The 10,023-nt window shown below is 41.4% G+C and overlaps 1 protein-coding gene across 5 annotated transcripts in view; it reads left to right on the top strand.

The window, feature by feature from the left end:
- The window catches only part of ACKR2 (atypical chemokine receptor 2), a 75,222-nt gene that overhangs the window by 27,701 nt on the left and 37,498 nt on the right, over window positions 1–10,023 (top strand). The window lies entirely within an intron of this gene.

Raw genomic sequence — 10,023 nt, 5'->3', positions numbered from 1 at the left:
TTCAATGCATGAAAGTGAAAAGTGAAAGTGAAGTCGCTCAGTCGTGTCCGACTCTTAGTGACCCCATGGACTGCAGCCTACCAGGCTCCTCCGTCCATGGGATTTTCCAGGCAATAGTACTGGAGTGGGGTGCCATTGCCTTCTCCGAAATTTATTGAGATGTGTTTTATGGACTAACATGTGGTCTACCCTGGAGAATGCTCCACGTGCACTTGAGAAGAAAGTGTGTCCTGCTATCACTGACTGGGGTGTTCCATCCAAGTTTTTAGGTTTTCACTTTTTACCTGGTAAAACACTGTTCATCCTTTGAGTCCCAGTTCATCCCCAGGTCCAGAGGATTTCATCTGTCAAATATTTCTTCATCCATCTCACAAGCAAGAATGTTCAGTTTCCTCATTTGAACTTCTCTTTCCCATAACTGTGATTTCTGGATATGCCAACACCCATAACTATGAGATAGCCTTCATTACAAGTCAGTCTTTCTACACACCCATGTTACGGGGTTTCTTTTGTGCAGGCACCAAGTCTTCACTGTATCTCCATATCCCTGAATATGGAGTATTCAGGAGTAACTTTAAAGCGTGCCATTAAAAGGATGAGCAAATTTGGGCGTCATTGAATACCTTTTAAACAGTGAACCCTAGGCTATGTACTGTCAAGAGTGGAATGGGAAAAGAAAGGCAGTGCACTCTGCCTCTGGGGACCTATAACTTAGTTGAAAAGATAGTATATCTGCTTTAATACACTTTAATACACAAAACCTTTAATACATGGTCTGATGAAGTGCCAAGACAAGGGCTGTAGGAGTCGGACTTCTCCACTTTTTCTCTTTCTCTCTATGCACAGGAAAGAGACTCATTGAGTTGTGAGGTTGAAATAACACTCAGGACTCCTGATTTCCAGCTGTGAATCAATGTGAAATCCTCTGGCTGCCGATCACCCAGCCTTCACTTGGATACTTTCACCCACAGGGAGAAAGCCCAACACTCCCCAGTCAGGACTTATGATGGTTGTTTGCTAATTTGGGGTGGTAAGGGGAAGCTGAATTGCTTTTTTGCTACTATACACCATTTAGTCTTCCTCATAAAATAATCTATACACCTGAAAGGATATGTGTAAAGTCAACAAGGAAGGAAAAGAGTTCTAGTCATAAGCTTTAATCTCAGTAGGCTAGGTCAGAGTGTTAGGTAAGCAAAGTCAGATCAGGTTGACTGGACAAGGGTCACTTCTGGGGGAAACAAAGTGAATTATTTTCTGAGGCCTATTATTCTCCCAGAGCCCACCTGTATGTGAATGTTCTGGGAAGATCTGAGGGTATGAGATTTGGAGAGGTAAATTCATCCCACATGCCAGTTAGATATTTTATTACATCTAATTTAGGATTAAAGACCAATGATTTCGGGGGCTCATTAGGGTATTTCTGGAGGTTTCTTGTCAGGAATACAGTGTAGTAAGGAAGGTTTTCAAGTCAGAATGTAAACTCTTTTCTCTAGAAACCTCTGAAAACAGAATCGTATTAGAAAATAAAATTATGTTATGAAGTACTTACCGTTTTGGTGTTGTGCACTAAATAAAACAGGAGGATAATATAAGGGCTGGCCCATCACCGCATATAATAGCTGACTAAACGAGTAATATCTTTGTTACAGTCTCCACAGACACATTTATTGACAGGCAGTCAGAACACTATGGGGTGGAACAGTCTTGAGGGCAGGAACATCAAGCCGTCTGATAGCGTGGAATTAGCAACAGAGCAGGTCTGGAATAACACTTAGCAGGGTGGAAGAATGGGCAAGCTTTGGGTGGAGAGGACAAGAGATGAGGGTTGGTGACAGGGCTACAGAGGTTGAATGTATAAGACATGCTATTTAATCAATGCAAAGCACCTAGAAGGCTGTAAACCTGGGCTTTGGTAGAGGCAAGGCACAGGACACGCCTTCTGCGTGTCCACATAGGTGTGGCAGAGTTCGTGCAGCTTTGGAACGAGATTTGCTCTCAAAGTGCAAAGAAGCCATCCATGTGACTCTTAGTAGCTTTTACTGAGTTGATGACTAAGACTGTGTCTTGTGTCTATGACTTACCAGAATTTGTCTTCCCAAGAGGTCAGAGGAGAAAATGGGAGTGGTGGGCCAGGAATAATGGGCAGTTCTGGGTGGGCCAGAGTGAGTCACCTGCTTCAGTGCTAATACCAGGAGATTAGACCAAGGGCTTTTGTGTCTGCTGTTTTTCTCTTCACCTTTTCCCCAAATCCTGGCTCTGTCACCTCTTTCATCCTTTGACTTTTCTGATAGGGCCATGGAGTTGGAACAGCTCTAACTTTACTGATAGAGACCCTGCAGCCCAGAGGGGCCTTATTCCTACAACATGTCAGTTTCAGAGTTGGGACTAGAAAGGCCTCATGACTACCAAGCCCTTGCACCTTGTCCTCCCCCAACGTGGCTTTCCTTTTTAAGTCGCCTCCCTGTGTGCCAACCAAGGGGCAAAAGGGACACAGGACAGGACATGACAGAAACTTGAAGTGGTGGTCTCTCGAATATAAGGTGCCCCAGGGAACGTGAGGAGAGGCAGGGGGAGTCGGGCCACAGGCCCATCTTCCATGACCCCATTCTCTCCCATATTTTCTTCTGCAGTGTAGTCCCTACAAGTGAAAACATCTTACCTTGAAATTTTGTCTGTGACTGCCACCCCTGATAGTCTGGCCTCGTCAACAGGATAAGGAACAACATGGAAGAAGAGCAGAAGGTGTAATGTAGGATGAAGCAGCAAAACTCATGAGATCCCTTCATGCCTTACTTTTATCTTCTCCTCCCTTGCCTTCTACTCCTGGCAGTGCTGTACCTAAGTTCTGTCCTTGGCTGGTTTACTTTTCAGAAAGGCTTTGTTGCTTCTGGCAAGCATTGTTAAGTTAAACCTGCTGGTCTATCTGTTTGACTACCGCTGTAACCCTCTCCTCTCAGACCCCTCAAAATCAGATGTACACTCTTTCCCTGTGGGTTAGATAAATGTTCTATTGATGCTTCTGTTAGGATCAGGAAGGGAACTCCCAACATCCTTTCAGTAAATCAATGTAAAACATTTTGGTGCCTCTTTTGTATAATTTGGGATTGGTGATACCAGAGATGGCCCAGAAGTTCCAAGCCTGATCCTGGGACCATAATTTCGCAAAACATTTAAGGCAAACAAACAAACTCTCATCATCGCCAGTCTGAATCAGAGATCTGTGAGAAAACAAGGAAATGGCCACCCAGCAGAGGTTGCAAGATCTCATTAAGGCTGTTGGTGAAACTCTTTGTCTTTTATGTACCTGTGAAAAGCCCATGAAAGCAAAAGAGCAAGCCCTCCTTAGAGAAGGTGTGCCAGTTCTCACTTAACATCTCCTTATTCCAATCCACCTTTCACTGCTTTGCTTGTGATATCACATTTCTTCCTTGTCAGCAGGCTCACTGTTGAGCTCTGTCAGTAGAGGGTGCTAGAGGACAAATTTCATCTGCATGAGTGAGTGGTTTCATCTTCTGCCTACTAGAGTCCCAGTCATGAGGGAGTCCTGCTTGCCAGTCAAGGCCCAAATAATGAAAATGTTGTCCGGATATTATCAGTATCAAATTATTGATTTAAGAATTATTTAAAATTTAAGACTGAGATATTTACATTCTTTTATTGTGCTAGGTCTTTGAAATCTGGTGTGTGATTTATACATGTAGCACTTCTCAGTTTGGACATTCAGGTGCTCAGTAGCCACATATGGCCAGTGGCTTCTGTATTGGACAGTGAAGCTCTGGAACATGGTTTGCCTACACATACTTAATGGGAATGACATTTGGGAGACAGTTTAAAAAAAAGGAAACTGCATAAAAAATATTAGACTTAATCCTGTAGCTTTATTGATCATATTAATGTTGTATTTTAAAATCATTTTCTTGTGCTAAGTATAAGTAAACATAATAGTGATTATGTGTATTATTTTAGGAATCAACATTTTCAGTATAAAAATAAAGGAAGTACAGTCTCAGAATCAAGAATTTAAGTAGAAACACTGTTGAACATTACCGTTGAGTTACTACTCAATCGTGTTGATATTAATCCATTTAGTAGTGTCATAAAGAATACAGAAACTGTTAAAAATAGCAGTTAGGAGACATTATCTGATTCAAAGGGACTGTAGTATCATGAATCTGTAAGTTCTGCCATTGAGTCAGAAGAAAACCATACGAAATATCCAAAATCCAAATGGATCTAATTTTAAAGATCCTCAAATGTTGCATAGTTCTATGAATATGAAAGAATGCACATTTCCATCAGGGCTTCAGTGATCTCTAGAGATATTTATGTAAAGGTATTTACATATCTAAGCATGTATATTTGGGCTTCCCAGATGGTGCCAGTGGTAAAGAAACTGCAACGCAGGAGATCTAAGAGACATGGGTTCAATCCTTGGGACAGGAAGATACCCTGGAGAAGGGCATGTCAATCCGTTCCAGTATTCGTGTCTGGAGAATCCCATGGACAGAGGAACCTGGTGAACTACGGTCCATAGAGTTGCAAAGTCAGACACAACTGAAGTGACTTAGCTCACAAACATATATGTTTATGTATCTTAGAATTTCAAAACTTAGTCAAGTAATCAATGTGACTAAGAGCTTTGGAGTTTTAGGGAGAAAAAAATACATAAAATAAAACTTGAACACAGGGAAATGGACTAGGTGATCACGCCTACATTTATGTATTTAGGTATATATTTACATTTTAACTTTTTTTTTCCCTAGAGTATTTTAAAGCAAATCCAAGATATTATATATTATATACTATTTCATCCAATTATTACTCCTTTGACATTATGGAGTGATTAACATAACTTTATATAGAATTTAGTGTTGCCCATGGGTTCTCAAATATGCTTCTCCTCCTCCCAGCCCAGGAGTCTGCTAGCAGACCCTGGTATGATAACTGCCTGCCTTAGGTGCGTAAGCATTTTTTAACCTGGAAATAAAGGTTAAATAAATAGAATATGAATAAAGCATAGGAATAGTTAAGGAAAAGACCCATTAGCATTAACATTTTTGTGTGAAGTAAGTAAGTGGCTTTGCGTATTTGATATTTTATAAATGTATCACAGGAAGGGTAATCTTGATCTAGTAGAATGATAGCTTTGTAACTGGTTTGAAATGTTTAAGCAATGTACATTTTTTTAAGGTGAAATCTTACAAAATTATTCTTGATATTGGAACACTTGGAGGCCTTTAGACTCCTAATATTTAAAGTTTAGTGTATTGGATTTATAAGTATGAATTTCGTCCCAGGAAGGCTTTGCTTATGAGTTAAAGAAGTTGAAGTACGTAAAGGGAAATGCTTGAGACAAAACTGGCCATTATATGAATATATGCTCCCTGTTCTGGTCTATAGCCCTTGTCATTTCCAATGTAAGAACCACCAAAGAGCCTAGAAAAGGGGGCCCTGATACAGAAAAGGCTGCCCACACACTAGCAGCTTGCTCTCCTGTGCTACCTATTTATAGCCTCCACCAGGATGGGCAACAGGAGGTCCCAGGCCCCTCCTCCTCCTTCCTGCCTATCTGAGCTTGTGATCCTAGGGCATAGTCAGATGAAGGAGCATGATAGAATAAAAAATGCCAGGCTTGACCTGGACTTTCCAATTTATTGGTTTATTTCTTAAGTGCACTGCCCTTCTTCTGTCACTGGTAACGGGGGGGAAGCACCCCAAAAAGATGATATAAGTGTCAGTTGTCATCCACTGGATCTGAGTTGTTAGACTTATTCTCTGAGTAGCCTGCGGAAACCCCTCCTGGGAGGAAGATCCTACCATAGTCAGAAGAACTCCAAAGATGCATTCCTCTCTGGGAAAAGATAGATTCATACCTAACTCAGACTGATGTTCTCGATTTTATGGGATAATTTTTCAAACATGTTTTTATAAATTACAAACCATATATCCCTTCCAAATTCCAAAGCTCTGGTGATCTAGTGGCAAAACTATGGAACTAAGCAAAACTAAACAAAACTTAGCAACAAGGAGGCTTTACATGGCCTGAAGCCCTTTTGAGGATCAAGATGAATGGTAATGCTGCAGTTCATCAGTCGACCAGATCTCAAGACTCAAGCCGTATCAACATGTAGCTAGTTTTCCAGTAGTGTCACTTCAACCCCGAGAGCTGTCTTACTTGTCTTTTGCATTCTTATTTTCAAGTTCTCAACTATGTCCCGGGTTCCTCTGCAGCCCAGGTCACCACAGAATCCATATAACGCATATGTTCCAGCAGGATACAGGTCTATGAAAAGGAACTTCCATAAAGAACCTAGATGGAAAAAGCCCTGTGAGTTCTGTTGGCCATCCCCACAGGATTCTGTGGGGCCCTCGACCACGCTCAGCTATGCTAGGGTGGCTGGCCACAGCTGCATCAAAACCGATAGTGAACAAGGTAAATCTGTATGTAATTCATAGAGACCACAGAGCCCTGGGAAGTCTTAGCCTGGGAAGAAAAGGAGGTTACTTTGTGGCATTCAAGATATCCTGGGTGAAGACCACAAGAGCGTGGGACTGTGTGGAGTTGCCAGGTAAATACCCTCAAGTCTAGATATGAAAGATGCGGGGCTGGTAGTAGGATTCTGAAGTCCTCACCTTGCTTACCACTGTAGTTTACTGCTGTGCATCAGGAGCCTCGTGCCTGCCCCTTTCCACCATGCCTTCTCCGTCAAATGCCTTTGCAGTGGTGACCCATGGCTACCCAGTAGTTAGTGCACAGACTTTAGCATTGTCTCTAAAGTCCGCTGACTGCTGCTTACTCTGCCTTCAGTACACAAGGTGATAGATGCTATAAAAACTTCCCTTGCCTAAAGGTTACCTAAGTAAAACATGGATCCTCCCTGACACAGCATTTTTGCTGGTTAGCTGCTTTGGAATATAGAGAACCAACAAACATTTGGCTTTATGTCCTTTTTATAATTCTTGGAACTGGGTTTTTGTTTTTAACTTGAAAAGTCCATTGTAAAACCAGTGGGAATTCTAGAACAAGGCCTATTGGAACTAATGCCATTGGGGCTTCCCGAACCAATGAGTTGTCGTTTGCCTCTGTAAAAGGAAGAATAAAATAGCTCATGAACTTTAACTGTGGCTCAAGGTAGACAGAAGAAGATAACCCATAAAATGAAAGAAGTGAAGTTTCTTCACTCCATAAGATGAATAATTCTTCAGTTGGTTCAGGCAGATCCTAGACGTTGGTGGGTGATTGTTAAAAGTTATTCATTACAAATTAATAATTATCCTGATCACACGATGAACTCTGTGTATTTGTTATGCTACTTAGGGTTTGTTTGTCATGTTACATTAAACAAATCTCCCTCTCAACTCTTAACTTTTTGAAGGGCTAAACAAATGGTCCTCTTAGGAGCAGAGAAGCAAAACAAACAAAGACTGTGAAATTATTTATAGACTGAAAGGGCATATTTGTAGACTACTGCATAAATATTATATAAAGGTGATACATCTATCAAAGGGAGGATTCAGAGAGGAAAGCAGCCCCCATCATCCCTAGAACTTCTTGCCAGTTTTTTCTGAAAGATAAACTCTGAATTAGCAGAAAATCTTAACTTTTGACTCTATACACAGAAACTATGTGTATCTAATAGTTTCCTCCTAATCTATCTTGAGTGTTTTACTGGAAGTAAACTCTGCCCTCTTTAAATGTGTCCATTATCAGACCCTTTTTCAAATACCTTTTGAAGTTTGTTAATATAGGCTCATCAGTCACAGGCCTAAATGTAAAACCTGAAAATATAAAATTTATAGAAATCTTTGTGACTTGAGGGTAGGCAAAGGTTTCTTAGGTAAGACACAAAAACAAAAAGCACAATCCGTAAAAGAAAAGTTGTTTGTACTTCACTAAAATTAAGAACTACTGCTATTCAAAAGATACTGTTGTGGTAACGAGAACACAAGTCACAAACTAGGAGAAAATATTTGCAAACCATCTGCCTGATAAAGAACTTGTATCCAAGATAAACAGAGAGCCCGCTGTACTCAACAGTAAGAAAACAGCTCAGCTTTAAAAATGGACAAAAGATTTGAAAAAGACACTTCACCAAAGGACATATATGGATGGCAACATATATAGTCATCCATATATGTTCACCATCATTAGTTCTTAAGGAAATACAACTCAGTAGCACAATTAAATACTACTTCACACTTAAAAGAATAACTAAAAGTAAAGACTGACCAATCCAAGTACTCAGGAGATTGTGGAGCAGTTTGAACTCACATACTTTGCTGGTGGAGGTGCAAAATGCACAGCCACCTTGGAAAACAGTGTGCCTGGTTTCTCTCACAGCACAGTGTAGACTTACCATACAACCTAGCTGTCCCATTCCTAGTTTTTACCCGAAAGAAATGAAAACCTGTGTTTACCCCAAAATTGCATATGAATGTTTGCAGCAGCTTTATTTGTAATCCCCCCCAAAATGGGAACAAACCAAATGTCCCTCAGCTGCAGAGTGGATAAACAAACTGGTACAGCCATAAATATTGTTGAAGGGAATGTAATTTGGTATAATCACTTTGAAAAACTGTTTGGCAGTATTTACCCAAGACAAGCATATTCCCCAGCAATTGCAGTCCTAGAGACACCCACCCATTAGAAATGTGTGATATGTTTGCCAAAAGGCTTGTACAAGAATGTTACAGCAGTACTACTTATAATAACCGTAAAAGAAAGAGTCTGATTCCATTTTTGATGTTTGACCATGATAGCCTGCAAGCCCCATTATTCTTTCCCTTTTCACTCCACTCCTGGACATGCCAATAAGAAAAGCTAGATACTTGCTTCCTTGGCATGAGTGGGAAGGTGAGACTCCTGAAACTCCAGCCAGTGGGAGAGGGCGTCTTCACCTTTGATCCCCCTCTCTCCATCCACTGTAAAAACTAGAGCCACTTGCATCTTCTGCTTAAGCCAAACATGCTGGTTTGAGTGTGGGCCCTGCTGTCCCCAGAAAGCTTTACTATGTGATTAATCTTTCAAATCCTCTTGTGAGTGTATTGCGTCATTAGTCCCCAGCTCCAAACCAATTTTGGTTGGGTAGAAGCGTGGATGCTACCCTCCAGGGAGCACCCACAAAGCAGACCCTAAACTGGACTCTATTCAAATGCCAAGTCAACAGATACATGGACAAATTTATTGAATATCCACTGGGTAGAACCTACAGGGCAGTGAGAATGGATGAAATACAACTGCATACAATCTCACAAACATAATATTGAACAAAACAAACACAAAAGAATATATTTAATATATGTTTGTTGCTCAGTTGTGTCCCAACTCTTCGCAACCCCATAGATAGTAGCCCACCAGGCTCCTCTGCCCCTGGGATTTCCCAGGCAAGAATACTAGAGTGGGTTGCCATTTCAAAATATATGCCATGGGGTTGCAAAGAGTCAGACACAACTGAGCGACTGAACAACATTTAAATAAACTTTAAAAACAGGGCAAAGCTAATCTATGGTATTAAAAGTCAGAATCAGAGATCAGATCAGATCAGTCGCTCAGTTGTGTCTGACTCTTTGCGACCCCATGAATCGCAGCATGCCAGGCCTCCCTGTCCATCACCAACTCCCAGAGTTCACTGAGACTCAGTGAGACTCAGAGTTCACTGAGACTCAGTGAGACTCAGAGTTCACTGAGTTCACTGACTCAGTCCATCGAGTCAGTGATGCCATCCAGCCATCTCATCCTCTGTCATCCCCTTCTCCTCCTGCCCCCAATCCCTCCCAGCATCAGAGTCTTTTCCAATGAGTCAACTCTTTGCATGAGGTGGCCAAAGTACTGGAGTTTCAGCTTTAGCATCATTCCTTCCAAAGAAATCCCAGGGCTGATCTCCTTCAGAATGGACTGGTTGGATCTCCTTGTGGTCCAAGGGACTCTCAAGAATCTTCTCCAACACCACAGTTCAAAAGCATCAATTCTTCGGCACTCAGCCTTCTTCACAGTCCAACTCTCACATCCATACATGACTGCAG

This window comes from Bison bison, unplaced genomic scaffold (genome assembly GCF_000754665.1).
Source record: "Bison bison bison isolate TAMUID 2011002044 unplaced genomic scaffold, Bison_UMD1.0 scf7180017864043, whole genome shotgun sequence".
Classification (NCBI taxonomy): Eukaryota; Metazoa; Chordata; class Mammalia; order Artiodactyla; family Bovidae; genus Bison; species Bison bison.
This window is presented reverse-complemented; position numbering and strand designations above follow the sequence as displayed.